The 16,619-nt window shown below is 48.8% G+C and overlaps 1 long non-coding RNA gene across 3 annotated transcripts in view; it reads left to right on the top strand.

Moving 5' to 3' along the window:
• The window catches only part of LOC113242051 (uncharacterized), a 44,480-nt gene that overhangs the window by 19,761 nt on the left and 8,100 nt on the right, over positions 1-16,619 (top strand). Inside the window, exons 5-9 of one of the 3 annotated variants that reach the window (XR_008957137.1) lie at positions 5,013-5,146; positions 8,518-8,713; positions 11,198-11,341; positions 12,839-12,956; positions 13,681-13,831. This is a non-coding gene — a long non-coding RNA (uncharacterized LOC113242051). Of the gene's footprint in view, positions 1-5,012; positions 5,147-8,517; positions 8,714-11,197; positions 11,342-12,838; positions 12,957-13,680; positions 16,569-16,619 lie in introns of those variants that run through there. The other 2 variants (XR_007189956.2, XR_008957136.1) reach the window with 2 other exon arrangements.

Below are 16,619 nucleotides of genomic sequence, written 5' to 3'. Positions count from 1 at the left end.
GCTGGAGCTGGAAAAATCCCACGGAGCTCGTGCACACGGAGCCTATGCCAAGGTCCAAGAATGTGAGGATGTGGGGCTGACCTGGACCAGGGACCACGTTTACCTCTCCAGACTGGCAAAAGACAATGTGGCTGGAGAGGGTTTGCAAATCATTACTGTATTGAGAGTGGGAGAGAGGGCAGCAAAGGTCAGAACCGGACTGGTATCTAATGTCAGATTCAAGAGCACGGCAAGACTTTAATAGGGAGGATGGACTGTTAGAAGCCAAGAAGAGTCAGAATGGGGCAAGAAGCCAAATGTGGGTCCCAAAAGGTGCAAGTCGGTGAGAACTGATGTGATGAGATGAAGCAGGGTGCCGAGGTCTATTTTCATACAGGGTCAGGCGTGCCAGAAGGAAGAGCCCAATAGGAAAGATAATGAGGACCTTAAATCACTCAGTCTGGAGGCTCTGCTCGCTCTATGAGCTGCTTCTTGGCTTCCTACCCTTTTTGTACTCTCGATTGTGGTCAACGACTAACTCCAGTACAGGGGTTGAGCGCAGGGATGTATGTTTTAATAAGCTTCCAGGGGGGTTTATACATACTAAAGGTCTGAATAATCACCTGTTCGGCCCTGCCATTTGGTATTTGGTCTGGCTCAAAGTCTTTGCCCGTCTGGCTTATCTTGTTCTTCAGCTACTGAGGACCCAGCTTTGGGATGCCCTCATCATAGTATATTAGACACCCCTGATCCCCACCTGTAAGGAGGGATTCTAACCCTGCGGGTACCTACTGAGTTTGCTACCTTGTCTCTGGTCCCATATTCTATCCTCAATCACCCTTTGGGGGGGACCCACCCTATGCTGGAATGTATGTCAGCTGCTTTCAGAGGGACTAAGAGCCACCCTAGAATTGGAAAGCATTACTTATTTTTCCTTCCATGCAAAAAGGGAGGTAACCATGCGACATTCAATGGAGTAATTGAAAACACGTTGAGGTTTCTGCCGCTTTGGTCACAAGTGGGAAAAATGTCTAGTGTCCACTTCCAAATAGGAGTGGGGGGAACTGGAAATGCAGCAGCCCAGTCGTTAAACAGAGCAGATAAACAAAAAAAAAGCCCTGACTTTTTCCTGCTCAGCTTCGTGATTTTAAAAGGGTAATAAAATATAGAGATTATAAAAAAAATAAAGGCCAGCTTTGCCAGGACCATTCTGAAAGGGCCATTACAATCTTTTGTTCTGATGGGTTCTTCGCACAGGAAGCAGGAGGTGAGGAAGGCCTGGCTTGGCCGCCAGGTCAGAGGCGGGAAGCTCCCCGGTGCCGCCTGCCTGGAGAAGGGGAGCAGACCCCCCTGCGAGTTCCTGCAGATGCTAAGGCGGTCTGTGTGGGCAAACCCTGCTCATGCATTGACCAGAGGGAACATGTCTCCCCGCCCAACGTGTTCTTCAGCTTTGTATCCGGGGTGGCTTAGCAGAAAGAGGGCATTGGGAAGCCCGTTGACTGAAATCCTGGTAGAATTCCATGTTTCCGAAACCCACCCCAAGGTGATCGCTTTGTGGCTTTATCAGAGTGTCATCAAATCGAAGGTTCGTTGCTTATCTCTCTCCAGTCTTGTGAAAGCAGGAAAGACCTAGAAATGCTTTCTCAAAGGGGGCTTCTGAGAAGCAGTCCCCGCTCTCTTTGCTCTGTGCTCACTCGTTACTTGTTTTTCAAAGGCTGCAAATGAAAAAGAAAAAAATCGCATACATTCAGACAAGGGGACAAAGAGGCCTGTGAGGTTGGAGGGCCACTGCTGGGGAAGGAGCTCCGAGGATGGGAAGGCAGCACAGAATGAGGGCTGGCTCTGGCTTCTCAGTGATGGCCTGGCCCATTGTTCCTAGAAACGTAGGCTCTCCGGCAAGGATTTTAGGGCCTCTGTGACACAGCCTAGGGAAGGGTGTGACCTTAGCTTTGCATCCCATGCAAATCTACCATGATTCTTACATTTGGTTGGTGCTCAAAGTATAATTGGTGAATATCTGCTTTTTAATGGGCTTTTTGGTTCATTTGCCAGCACGGAACTATGCCCTCTTTGTTTCATTCAGCCACACATTTGGCAAACATGAAATACTGGTTGGTAGGCATCCGACTCTTTCCTCCTTGTAATACTGAATCAGAGGTACCCCAAGGACAAGGTCTCCTGGCCTCTTCCCAAAGGGATGGTTCCCTCAGGTTCACAGGCATGTTTTTCCTATGCATTGAATGAATGAATGAATGAATGAATGTGCCTGGGACAAAACCGGCTTTCTCTAGAGCACTGTCTTGTTCCTTCTAAGTCTCTAGAACTTTTGAAAAACATGTTGCCTATTTAATGAAAAGCAAGTATCCACCTTTCTCTGAAAAGAGCTTTAAAAAAACAGCTAGCCTCCAGATGGCTTCTACCCCTATTATATTAGGAAAACAAATCCCTTCTTCTAGAGCATTTCTGGCCATTCAGGCTTACTTGGCATTCTGTAGCAGGGAGAGGTCAGGGCTGGAGATGTAATGTTGGGAATCATTCATGGTATTCAAGTCACAAGACTGGTGAGATCACCAGGGGAGTGGAGATAGAGAGAAAAGAGAAGAGACTGAAAGAACTGGAGCACTGTAACATCAAGTGGTTGGGGAGACAGGGAGAAACCAGTGAAGGAGACCAAGTAGGAGCAGCCAGAGAGGCAGGAGGAAAGCTAGGCATGCGTGTTGGGGATTGTCCTGGGAGCCCGAAGAAGAATCGATTTCAAGGATGAAGGAGTGGTCAATTTCAAGAAATACCACTGAGAGGTGTAGACAGAAGAGAAGCTGTGTCAGTCATTCCACAATGGGAAGTTATTGGTGACCTTTGAAAGGGCATTTTTGGTGGAGACGTAGAGGTGACAGACTGACTGGAGTGGGCTCAAAGCGTTCACTCATCCTTACCGCTTACTAAAATGGAATAAATCAAGAACTTCAAAAGCTTCTGGTCAGGGCAGATAGTAACTCACCCTGCCTGCATTACCTCCTCTTACGTCCTACCTGGAATTTTCTACACGTTCCTAGTTGATGGGAATACGCACTAAGCTCCAACCATCAGGAGCCCTGTCATCAAAATTTTGAGATTATAGCAGTTCTGGCAAGGAAAGCTTCAGCCTTTAGGAGGACAAAAAATGTTTACATAGGAAGGTAGAGATCATCCAAATTGAGTCCTTCTATTTTACATGTGGGGAAGTTGAGACCCAAATCCCAGAGGTGACTTATCGAAGGTTACACAGCTGCTCTTGCCTCTCTTCTCCCCCCAAGTGTACCTGGCAGGTGAGTATCTCTACTTTTTTTTTTTTTAAGATTTATTTATTTATTTGAGAAAGAGAGAGAGAGCAGGGAGGGGCTGATGGAGACAATCTTCAAGCAGACTTCCCCGCTGAGCGCAGAGCCTGACCACTCGGGGCTCGATCCCATGACTCTGAAATCATGACCTGAGCTGAAACCAAGCCACCCAGGTGCCCCTGAGTGTCTCTACTTCTAAAAGATTACTGGGGCCAGATCTTTTATTTCTACCATTTCCCTTGGAAACCCGTTTGGGGGCGAACACATTCTCTTTATAAATCAATTACTCAGATTGCAAGGTAAGCCAGTGTTGCATATAAAGGATTAAGCCTACTAGGGTCTAAAAATCTGGGAAGGCCCTAATCAGGCAGCCCATTCCTTGAGAAAGGAGAGGAATCCTCTGGCCCAGTAATGGACCCACATTCAGAAAACCCTGAGCTGGGTCTTCCTGTCCTCCTCCTTGCACTTCTCTGTGATGTAAGCAGAGTCCGTTTGGCCAGCTTCCCCGGGCTTATTCCTTCATCGATGGCGGCTGGCTATCTCTGCCTCCTGCCAGTTGCTGTTGTCATTCTTGGAGGGTGCCCAGGTTGGACTCTGCTCATGTGATTAAAGTTTGCTAGTGGTGGGGGTGTTCATCCAAAGTGTGCATCACCTCCTGGGCCTAGAGCCAAAGGGAGGGAGAGAGCTCAGGTGCTCCCACAAGAAGGCATAGATTCTTAACCAGGAGCAACAGTGAGCCCTTTGGGCTAGTCATCTGCCTGACCCATCCCTGGATTCTCCTTCTGTCCAGATATGAAAGGACAAGTCCTCACTCTGCCTCCTGAGAGGCTGCGGTTGAAAGGCTGTTGATTCCCGGGCTAAGCCTATGTCCGAGCCCCCTTCCTTAGCCCTCCATGGCCATGGAAGATGTAAGATGTCAACTTGGGGCCATGGAAGATGTAAGATGTCAACTTGGGGCTCCTTAGAATTAGGAGCACCGAACATTGATTTAAAATTGGTTTATATATAACCACAAGGAGGGATTACTGCTTTGTTGAATAGCTGGATATTGAATGAAGGAGTTAGGGAGGGGCTAAAGCAGCGGTTCCCAAGCTCTGCTTCCCATTAGAGTCATCTGGGGGAGCTTTTAAGACCCTCAGTGCCCACCGCACACCCATACCAATTAAATCAGAATGTTGAGAAGTGGGACCTAGGGGTCATTTTTGGTGAAGACTCCCCAGGTGATTCCATTTACACCCACTTTGACAGTCCAGTAAATCAGTGCTTCTCAGACTTTCCCATACAGAACAGTCACCTGGGGGTCCTTTGCACTCTTGCTTCTGAGTCAGCGGTTCTGAGGTACAGCCTGGATTTCTGCTCTGACCAACGCCCCGGTTTTACTGAGGCTGCTGGTCTACACCTTGAGTAGCAAGGTACTAAGGGGTCATTAACTTTAAGCCGAGGTGCTTGCTGCTGAGTGACGAAGGAGAGGCAGAGGTGGAAAGAGCTGTGAGGGCTTCTGGAAGGACTCCGTCCCTCTGCTGGGCCCTGAAGGAAAGGCAGACCCCAGGGAAAAAGGGGGAGAGGGACAGAGAGAGAGGGAGAGAGAGAGGGGGGCAGCTTCCTCTGCTGCTGCTCAGGTCTGGGTTTTTGAGGCCCTGGAACATAAAACACATTGGCTTACTCAGTAGAAACCTTGAAGAAAGCTGATGGATGATGACAGATCTCTTTCCGCAGCATTACAATCTTAGGACTTCAGTGGTGGAAGGCCCTGGAATGATCATCTGGTTCAGTCCCATCCTTTCGATGTGCATGAGAACACTGGGGTCCCTCAGGCTGTGTGGCCTCAGTCGCCGAGCCCACTCATCAAGGTGAAGTGTACGATGGGGTGGGGGTGGGGGTGGAGAGGTGGGGAGGAGGCACGTAGGCGCAGAGGCATCTGAGCTGGCTGCGTGGCCCCAGAGCGCGTTTGTCCTATGGAAGACTACGTGCCACGTCCGCCGCCTAGGCCGGCGAGGAGCCCCTCCTGAACGCACAGCCTAGGCCTCTGAGATCCAGAGGCAAACCAGCCCCTCTCCCCCTTAGCGTCGCTCCTCGGGGCTGGAGAGGAGATGGGTGAAGGCGACAGCATCTACGCTGAGATCCAGGACTGGAGGCTAGGCTGTCTGTGGGCACGGGAGGGAAGGCTGCAGACTGTCACTGGGCCCCTTCTTGGTTTCCTCTCCTCTACGCCTCTGGATCTCTGCTGCTCTTGTCCCCCCTCCCCCACCTTTCCTTCCCCGAGTTCAGGCCTCACGGGAGGTGGTGGGCAGTAGACATTCACACTCGGAGCCAGATATATGCTGACTCCACAGAAGCGCCCGACTGCTCCTCAGGCCCCGGCATAGGTGACCAGAGACCAGGGGGGCTTTGGCAGGGAGTGAAGACGCCACAGCTGCAGACCCTCACAGTCACTGCCACAGGAGGCCAGCAGCAGGACCCTGTCTGAGGGGAGAAGGGTTGTGTGCTCTGGAGGCGGCAGGAGCGACAGGCAGGGGCTACACAACACCTCCCGCTCATGGGAGGTGAAGGGGGGAGGACCACACGTGCGAGCTCTAAGTAGCGTCCCGGACACAGAACTAGTGAGGGTTCTTTTAAGCCCTCAGTTAGAATGGGAGGAAGCGATAACAGGCATGAACGAGGTAGACAGTTGGTGCTTATTTTTGCTCCATTGCCTTGGAGGTGAGAGCCCAGGGAGGTGAGAGCCTATGGAGGTGAGAGCCCACAGAGGTGAGAGCCCATGGAGTTGAGAGCCCATGGAGGGAAAAGCCCTTGGGCAATGTCTTCAGAGCTGAGCGCAGAGACCCACAACCACCTCCATGTTCTCTTGGCTTACTCGCCCACTGGCTTCCATTTGCTTTTCCATAAATGGCGCTCTGTGGCTTGGGGACACCAGTGCCAAGGCAAATACACAGTCACTTCCGGCCCCTGGGGCTCCCTGCTGAAATTTGTCATGAGCTCCACCATCAGATCCTGACATTATCATTTCCCCAAAAGCTATTGCCTGCTTCGCTCTTGTGCTAAAAGACAGCTCCCTTCCAGAACAGTGGACTGGTCCAAAGAAATCGTTTGGAGAAAACTTTTAATATGTGGATGTTTTACGTGAATTCGGATTGTATTCTTCAAAGAGCGAATGCAGATGAATGGGGAATGGCGAAAGTCCAGAGGCAGGTTGGGAGGCCGAAGGAGAGGTTCAGGAGGAAAACCACAGTGGACTTGGGATTTCACAGGGGCGCTGGGGTGAGGGAAATTGGTACAGTACGTAGGGTAGGTTTTGCTCATAAAGATGTGGTCTCACGTGCACTGAAACAGTGTCTAACATCTGCACAGATGTTCCCAGGCCCTAAACACTCAGCCCCCTGCTGCGAGCGTTCATCTCATTCCTGATTTCATCCTCCCTTCTGTTTCAGCGCTAGATTTTCAACTGTTCCTGAAAAGTTTCCTCACTTAGTCTGATCTGCTTTCCCGTCTGGAGCAAGACTGGGAGTTGGCAATTTTGTATTATTAATTGGATGGGCAAAGAAAATGCAGTTCATAGTTTTTTTGTAATGGATCTAATCTTGCTCCAGCACCTTCGCCCAGCTGGGTAGAAAAACTTTCCTAGTATTTCAACTTGCCAATTAAAGCATCCTAGACTCTTCTGGTTTAAAACAACCACTTTTGGGGTGCCTGGGTGGCTCATTCAGTTAAGCATCTGCCTTCGGCTCAGGTCATGATCCCAGGGTCCTGGGATCGAGCCCCACATCGGGCTCCCTGCAGCAGGTGGTAGATGGATCTGGACCCTTCCAGCATTTTAAGCACCCACTGATGAAGCCCATTGTTCTGGCGATTTGCTAAATTAACTCACGCTCCATTGAGAATCCAGCGCTTTCCATTCCTTCAGTAGATTATATAGGACCTTCTTCCCTGACTGGATTTTTTTCTGGAGCCTGTCCTACTCTCTCTGATTTATTCTCTTCCCTCAACCCCAAACCCAGGGTGCCATGTCCATGAAAAGACATTAATCCTGCCCTTCTTCTCCTTCCTTTGGAACCATGGAACTATCTTTGGTGAAGAGAGAGAGGTGTTACGGGTTTAGTTGTATCTGCCCCCAAAAAAGATATGTCGGAGTCCTAGTCCCCAGTGCCTCAGCGTGTGACCTTACGTGCAGATTGGGTCTTTACAGGTAATCAGGTTAAAATGAGGTCCCTGGGATGGACCCTAATCCAATATGACTGGTGTCCTGATGGAAAGGGATAAAGAGTGGGAAATTTGGACACAGAGACACATATAGAGGGGAGATGGCGTGAAGTCACAGGGGAAGGCAGCCATCTGGAAATGAAGGAGAGGGGCCTGGAACAGATCTTCCTCACAGCCCCTCGCTCAGAAGGAACCAACCTGCTGACATCTTGATCTCAGACTCTTAGCTTCCAGACTGTGGGAAAAAAAAAATCAATTTCTGTTATTTAAGCTACCCAGTTTGTGGTCCTTTGTTATGACGGCCCTGGGGAACTAATATGGAAGGAATTGACTTTCTTTCTTCTTTTTTTCTTTTCTTTCTTTCTTTCTTTCTTTCTTTCTTTCTTTCTTTCTTTCTTTCTTTTTTTTACTGCAAGTGAGTAAAATAGTTCTTCAAATTCTAGTAGTCTGCTCTCTTGTCAGTACCGGGAGCCCTGGATACTGAATCGTAAAACCCCCTTGGAAACCCTGCTGGTAGGGATTGATGTCTTTCATATGTGTTGAACAAAGTAATTTCAAAGGGATTAGGAAGGAGATTTCCCTTTCCATCGTAAGGACGATGTATGGTTCCAGCCCCTCCATGAAAATGAAAGTTATTTATCATCATTTTGGCTTAGAATGCATTTCCATTCGGGCCTCTGCCACTTCTAAAGCAGGATGCCAGGACCACAGGCCCGGCCTCCGCTTGCCTCCATGGCTGAAGCAATGCTTCTCCAGCGTTCCGCAGCCGCCCGAACGGAGACTAAGTGACGGTATGATGCACGTCAGCCTCCCTATCATAAGGGGTGTTCGGGCCTTTATCAAAGTCAGGGTGTCATTGAAATCCGGATTTTGGAAATACTCCCCCTGGGAGTGGCTGCCAGACCCTGGGTGCCCTCAGCTGTGACAACTGTGTGGCCACATCGGGCCATGCAAGGTGATGCTCATTCTGCTGGAGCCCAGGTTCTTCGACTAAGACCTGGCCTTCGGCTCGTTCTCTTCACAGGACTTCTGTGGCTTTTGAGCCTTTTGAAACATTCCTTCCAAATCCTGCTGGAGGAGCAGGGGTTGCTAAAACCACAGATGGAAACTCGACACAGGGAGAGGCCGGGACTCCAGAAAAACTACTTTGGCCTCCGGTGATGTGTTACCATCATGTGGCCCCACCGCTCGACTTTACTGGTGCCAAAGTAAGAAGTCCGGTGAGTGGTCCAGGGTCACGGAGGGAGGTGGAGGCAGATCTGCCTTCCCCGTCGGGGCTCCTTCCTTGACAAGAAACGAGTTGAGGTGCTGGGCTTGTTGATTGAAAGCTCAGTGGCCTCTCAATTTAGTGATCTTTTTCCTGTACCAAAGCTAGTCTTTTTTCCTGATACATGAAAACCTCAAGGCTCCTTCTCTCCTTTCCGCCTCTTTCAGAGTCCCCCCCCCCATAGATTCCATCCTCCTAAATTCTTTGGGTCATATACTATGCTGTCCCGTGACCATGCCTCCTGCTAGTGTGTCCCAGCTTCTAGCATTGGCAAAGATTTTCTAGAAAGATTGTGAAGATGCAGATCCCCTGGTCTGAGCATCAGCCTTCAGACGTTCTGGATCAGGAATCTGAAGTTTTAATAGGAGTCCTCTGTGATTCTGATGCAGGGGAGCCAGAAATCTCACCTTAACAATCCCTCCCTTACAATCACCCACCTCCACTGGGGGGCAGTTTTCTGCTTGTGTAATCGAGGTCTTTGGAATTCCCACTCCATCAAATACTAGCTCACCTGAGCTTGGTCACTGAGCATTTGTTAAAGCTGATTTCACACCTGTCAAATCTGAATACCAGTTCCTATATTCTAAGCGGGTCATGGAAGATTAAAAACACAATGTTCAGGGGCGCCTGGGTGGTACAGCAGTTAAGCGTCTGCCTTCTGCTTAGGGCGTGATCCCGGCATTATGGGATCGAGCCCCACATCGGGCTCTTCCGCTGTGAGCCTGCTTCTTCCTCTCCCGCTCCCCCTGCTTGTGCTCCCTCTCTCGCTGGCTGTCTCTATCTCTGTCGAATAAATAAATAAAATCTTTAAAAAAAAAAAAACACACAATGTTCAGAGTAGTGAAGAGTAGTTCTGACCATTGGTAGTTACAGAGAATAGGGCATAAAATTTCCTTCTTTGGCGTAGGCATGGTCTTAAAAAGTGGTCTGGGGAAGACCACAAATCTCTCGAGGTTTAAAGAAATTAATGGCAAGATATTAAGCAAGAGGCTACGTAGAGAAAAGGGTAGGATTTTGACTGAGATGTTTGCACAGCCCCGTAGATCCAGGGGGGTGAGCCACAAGTCTGACCCTAGCTAGGTGACCTTGGGCAAGTCACATGGTCTGTCCGAAGCTCCACTACCCACCTGTAGGATAGGGGATGATAACGGCTGTCCTCACCTGTCCTGCCAGACTGTGGTGCAGATCAGATGGAATATATCTAAGCATTTTGTGGATTATCAGCTTCTTTGGAAATACACATAAGCTGTTTCCACACCAAAAATGCAGGTGCCTAATCCACTGGATAGTTCTCAGGATAGAATAAAGAGACCAATTAAAAAGCAGATTTTCAGGAAAAACACTGACCAAAAATAGAGCCGGAGTTGGATCGGTGCCTCATGTGGTCAAGAAAAGTATTCGATTACTGTCCCTTTATTTGCCCATTTCTGGGAGTTGGGGTGTTGCTGTATCATGTGAGTAAGGCTTTGAAATTCCTGTTCTAATCTTTAGTAGCAACGACACAACCTATAATCTCTTCTGTTTTTCCTTTTTCGCCGACCATATCAAGCTCAAAGTGTAGGGACCTAAAGGTAAAGCTCATGGGTAGTGAAAAGACCGAAAACAAGCAGAAAACCAAAGGCCTGACACAGTCCACACAGACTTCCTGAATTAATGCTGATGGAAGGTCGATGGAAGTTTAATAAAGTGGCATCTGGTTTCTACTTGGGACACACAGCCTGGCCTTTAAAGATTTCTGTGCTCTGTGCCTTCACCTCCTGGGTCTGTCCTTTGTAAACTCTCTGATCCTGCTTCAGGCTCAGCTTGATTTCCCCCATCCATCGTGAACATCCCAACCTGCCTTTCCTCACATCATCAGACCAGCAGCCCCACCCACGGGTCTCCCCTGCTGTGGCCGTGCCTCTCTCTGCTTTCAGCGCACAGGCTTCCTCTGGAAAGCCCTCCAGAGGCCTCCGTCCTCTTTGGAGGATCTCAGCCTGAACCACGCATGTGCCCTGGGTGGAAGCTGCCTTGTGTTGCATGTTGCCTATTTGGACAGCTGTTCAAAAGACTATAAGGCCCTCGTGAATGTCTTTCCCCCTCTGCATCCCAGGGTCTAGCGCTGGTGCTGCAAACAGGGGAGTACAATCATTACTTATTACTGTTGATAAAGGTTCTGAGATGATAGTCTCCTCTGATGAGAAAGAGTAAACAGGGACGGATGCTAACTTTCAGACAGCAGCCTGACGTGAGGCAAGAATGTGCTAGGGGAAGAGGTTACGTGCGTGGGCTCCGGAATCGGACCGTGAGCCCATTTCTCACTTCCAAACATGTGTTAGCATTAATTCAAGACATTAAAAAGTCAGATACTCCACCTCTCTAATAATAACATTTTTTTTCTTCCTGACTTAGCCAGTTATGTTCACTAGCTCATGAACCAAAATGTCTTTTCATTTAGGCGTTGGAAACAGACATGGAGGTGAACATTGAACCCATCTAAAAGAATTTGGAACAGCAGCTATTTTGCCAAAAAGGCTGTTTTGTAACCCAGCAAGAAATGATCTTCCTTCAAAGGCAGTAGACCCTCTCACCAAGAGAATTTGTAAGTGGTTCTTTTTTGTTTGTTTGTTTCCACCAACGTGATCATAGTCACGTTTTTAAAAGTCTGACGCTCTCCCGACTGAGCTATCTGGGCTCGCACCACACTCACGTATGAATAATTTCATCTGATGAAGGAATCTGCTTCTGAGACCAACTCCAAGTACTTAGGCCGTGCTATGGGGAATTTGCCAGGGGAGGCCACGTTTTTCAGGTATTTGGAGCGCAAGGACTTGAATATAAATGTACTAACGGCATGAACGTCTGCATAACCCTTCTACTGTCCAAGCACCACTTGGCGCTTATAAATGGCAGATTACAATTATAAAAAGTTTGCCTTTTTTCTGAAGACGTTAGACATCTGAATTTAACTGGACATGCACACACGCGTGTACACGCTTGATGAGGCCTGCCAGCGATCCCGTATTTTAAATGAGTATCCCGAGACAGCACGAACGAGACACAAAGAACAATGCCACCAGGGAGAGGCAGCTGCTGGCCACTCCTGCCACTAGTGGTAGGTGGATACCAGGAGAGGAACTGCAGCTGCTGCTGTCGGTGGTGGGAGGTGCTGCAGAGAGACACCTGCGGGCTCTCCTACCTTCTGAGCGCCAAACTGGCCTAGTCCAGACCCACACACGAGGAAGGCGGGCACTCCTAACTAGAGTGTAATGAAACCTAATGCAAGGATCTGGCCTGGCAGCTCTGCAAGGTTCATGAGCCCCCGATCGCCACATTTCCAAGTCGATTTACCATGTGAGGATGAATGGAGACTAATAACGCCTCACGGAAGTGAGGCTGCTGTTGGTGGGATAGTTTCTCTCTCTCTCTCTGTCTCTCTCTCTCCCTCCCTCCCTCCCTGAACCCATTTTGATGTGTCTCCAAGCAGGGAGCAGGACTGAACTGTGTGCCTTAGCAAATGACAGGGGACTAAAATAAAAATGGATCGTGGAAATGGATCCTGAATAGTTTACCTCTCAAATACCAGGAAGTCCTGTAATAGAATATTTTCCCTCTCAATCTGACCCTGGGACAGGCTGCTCGAGACCTCGCCTGGCTCGGTGGCCTGAAAGGCACGGAGGCTTGTCGTGGCTCTAGGACTGACAGCAGCAGGAGCGCCCTGGGCAGCCTCAGAGCGGTGCTATGTGCCTCACTTTCTCCATCCTCACACTGCAGTGCTTTAGGCTTTGGAGAATGCAGTGCTCTTGGTAAAATGAAGTTGACCTTGAACTACTTCTACCCGTGGCTGGAGTTCTTAATGATGCATGGCCTTCGTAGTTCAAATCTGGTGCCAATGGCCCCCGTTCAGAGAACCACCCCGAAGTGTCTGCATCCAGGGCTCCATGAGAAATCCAGCAGTCTAAGCCCTAGGGAAAGGCTTTTTTTTTTTTTCCCCCCTTTGGAAACACATTTGAGAAAGAAACAACAGTGCTCCTTTTCTCTGCTCCTCCCACCTGGCCAAGGAGCGAGTGCTTTGCCTTTTACTCCGTGCCTCCTCTAGGCAGCTGGAATGCAGCTGAGAGCGTGGGGGCACTGGGCGCAGAGCAGAGCCGTGGACAGCTGTGCTGAACTCGGGCCTGAGGAGCGTTGTTAGAGCCGGTGATCCTTGGCAGGAGCTGGTGAGATCCGCGTTGCTGGGAAATTTCTGAGTTCACTCCTAAGTCTTCCCCTCTTACTTTCTTCCCTTAAGGGAAGGAACGCAACAGGGGAAAGCAAATTTGTTGACTTTCCTGACATTCCTTCATCTGCAGAGCATTAGCGGTCTGTTTGTGATGGTCCTGGGCTGCTACTGGGCCAGAAGGGAGGAAATGGGACGTATAGGCAGAAAGACTCCTTGATTTAAAAAGACAACAATGCAACCAAGCAAAATCCACCGATGGAGCCCCAGGCCTGGTGCCTATTGGTCAAGAGTCTGTAAACAAGGACCCAAATTGCCTGCACCCCAAGGTCGTGAGCCGCTCTCTCACTCTGAGATGCGTGTCCAAGCCGACAAGCGAAAGTAGCATTCTGTGTTTTGCATCTCTCTTCACGGTCACCTCTCCTCGTGTTTCTGTCCGATGACCTGGGAGAGCTCAAGCACCCTGATTGCCCCTGATTCTTGGAGCCCCCCTCTATGCTGCCGCTGAGTTTAGTGAGAGAGGGTAGGAGCGTAAGCACTGTAGCCCAGACATCAGGGTTCGTGGAAACTCTCCGGCCGCAGGCCACGGTAATTGAGACTGCTACCAGATCTGTGAGGCCATGAGTGTGAACTGGCCATGCTATCTTACAGGCTGGAAACTCAGGGCAGGAAACACGTCCCTATTGCAGGTAGAACTCTCAGGGCATATTCTCTCTCCCCTCCAGGTGTATGCATCCTTCCGGGGGAAACCCGTCTCTTAGCTTCTCGTCTGGATCACACCTGGGAATTAAATTTGATTTGTTTGGTGCCAAGCCCCTGTCAATGAAGATTCAGGCAGCAACCAGAGTCCCCATCACCTTTGCCACACTTTGCAAGGTAAGGGCTGAGGCGAGCGTGCGTACAGATGCCAGAATGTATATTGATGTCTGGGAAGTGCCTGGCACGTGGTAAGTGTAGACCCGTCTCTTGACCTCTGGGCACATGGGGGACTCCCCCAGGATGATGGCTCCTCTGAATTTGTGGAGTCCTATCACCAGAATTTGGCCTCATCTGTGTCCTTTCTTCCCAAAGTTAGGATAACTGACAGCTTGGTTGTGAATTAAATTTTGACTACGACTGGTATGAGGCTACCATACCAGTGGTATATGCTTTAGATTAACATAATTTCCTTTTTGATTAAGAGGGAAGATACAACTAAGAAAGTTGAAAGGTATTAGCAGGAACTTCGGTCGAGAAAATAGCTTGAGTTACTGAGAGAATTCTCTTTGAGACTCGGGGCAAATCCAGGCCACAAGGAATGCTTTTGGCTGATAAGCACAATGGCAGCGTGGAGAGGGGTGATATGGTTCAAGGAATCCTACACTTGCTGTCTGAAGACGTGGGTTCTAGGAATGAGGCTGTCCCTCATGAGCTGTGTAATAGCAAGTCACAATCTCACTCAGGCTCTGTTTCCTCCTCTGCCCTCTGGGGATAATAATACTTGCCCCGGCCACTGCATGAGGTGGTTCTGAAGATCGGAAAAGACGCGGTGAAGCTTCATGTTCCATGAGGTTCAAAAGTCAGCACCTGTGTTGGAAGTCAAGGGTAGCACAATTATCCTTATGACTGGGGAGATGCCAACAGCCAACGCAATTAGAATTCTCTCCAGTTCTGGGACAGGTCATTGTTTCCTCTGTTGAGTGTAAGCTGGAGCAGTTGGTTTGCATTTCGAGGCCGTGTTGTACAGAGACCTGTGTTTTAAGCACTAGAATTTCACTTCAAATGATGAGATTCTTCTAAAACGAGAGACATATGGGCAATCTGGAGGAAGAGCACGGCCACCTCACCCCTTTTGGGCTCCTGGAATGGAAAGGTGGAGGGAATCACTCGCACTGTGTACACGGTTTCTCTACTTGTAAAAACTGTAATTGCTTTTCTTTACTGCCTCACGTCTGTGGTTGAATTCTTGTAAGTTAAGTGCATGCATGACCACACAACAGTAAAATCTTTGGGAGAAAAATCTAAGGACTCTATGAATGGAAGGCCAGTTATAAGGCAAAGAGCAAGATAAAAGGGGCTGCCCAGCGTGGTGGGCCAAGATGGCGGTGTCAGGTCCAGGAGCTGCTGTGGAGGAAGGGCACTGCTGTCTCGGTCCTAAGACCAGGAGCTCAGCAGAAAAGGTGTGTGTGTGTGTGTGTGTGTGTGTGTGTGTGTGTGTGTGTGTGTTTTAAAAGCAACTTTGCAGATGTATGACAAACTGCATATATTTAGTATGCAATCTGATGATCGCTGACAAACGTATATGCTCACGAAACCATCACCACAGTCAAGACGACAAACATTTCCATCAGTCCCGAAAGTTCTCAGAGAGACCCTCTGTCATCCCTCCCTCCTTCCACCCTCATTCCCAGGCAACCCCGGCTCTACTCGGTGTTACTGCATATTCATGTGGGTCTTCTCGAATTTGTATAAATGGAACAATACAGTCCCTATTCTTCTTGGAGGGGGGGTTGTCATGTTTTACATAGCATAATGCTTGAGATTTGTCCATGTTTTGTATCAGTATTTTGCTCCATTTTATTGCTGAGTAGTATTTCGTTGGGTAGATAGGCCACAATTTCTCGGTTCACCGGTTGAGGGACATTTGGGTTGTTTCCAGTTTTGGTCATTACATGTAAAGTGGCTATGGAGAGTCACGTTCAAGTCCTCATGTGAACGTGTGTTTTCATTTCTCTTGGGTAAATACCGAGGTGTGGAACAGCTGGGTTGTCCGGTAAGTTTATGTTTAATCCTTGAAGAAACTGCCAAACTGTTTTCCATAAACCATTGTATTGCTTTATATTTCCACAGGTATTTTGAGTCCCAGTGACTCTGAATCCTCACCAATACTTGGTGTGGCCAGTCTTTCTAATGTAACCATTCTAGTACATGTGTAGTGACAGCTCATTGTAGTTTTGATTCACAATTCCCCAATGACGCCGAGCTGCTTCTGTATGTTTTTTGGTCCTTCATATTTCCTTCCCTTCGAAGTAGCTGTTCTTTTTTTTTTTTTTTTTTTTGGCCCATGAAAGAAAATAGATTGTCTCTTCCTTTTATGGAGCTCTAAAAGTCCTGTGTACATTCTGGGTAACAAGTCCTTTGAAAATTTTCTCCCAGCTCATGGCTTGCCTGAATGTTTTCCTTCCCTTCCCTTCCCTTCCCTTTTTCTTGAAGATTTTGTTTATTTATTTGAGAGATGGGGCATGAGTGGGGGGAGAAGCAGAGGGAGAGGGAGAAGCCGATTCCCTGCTGAGCAGGAAGCCTGATGTGGGGGCTCCATCCTGGGACTCAGGGATCATGACCTGAGCTGAAGGCAGGTGCCCAACTGACTGAGCCACCCAGGTGCCCCTCTTTTTTTTTTTTTTTTTTTAAGATTTTATTTATTTGAAAGAGGCAGTGTGCACGAGAGAGCACAATTGGTGGAGAGGGAGAAGCAGACTCACTCCTGAGCAGGGAGCCAGATGTGGGGCTCGTTCCCAGGACCTTGGGATCATGACCTGAGCTGAAGGCAGCTGCTTAACCGACTGAGCCACCCAGGTGCCCCGCCTGTATGTTTTCTTAATGGTGTTTTTCAAAGAATAAAAGTTTTTAATTGTGATGAAGTGGCATTGATCCAAAAACATTTTTTAAAAACGGACCATTCTTT

Source organism: Ursus arctos, unplaced genomic scaffold, assembly GCF_023065955.2.
Source record: "Ursus arctos isolate Adak ecotype North America unplaced genomic scaffold, UrsArc2.0 scaffold_36, whole genome shotgun sequence".
Lineage (NCBI taxonomy): Eukaryota > Metazoa > Chordata > Mammalia > Carnivora > Ursidae > Ursus > Ursus arctos.
The sequence above is the reverse complement of the archived record's forward strand: the minus strand, read 5'-3'. Positions and strand labels throughout refer to the sequence as shown.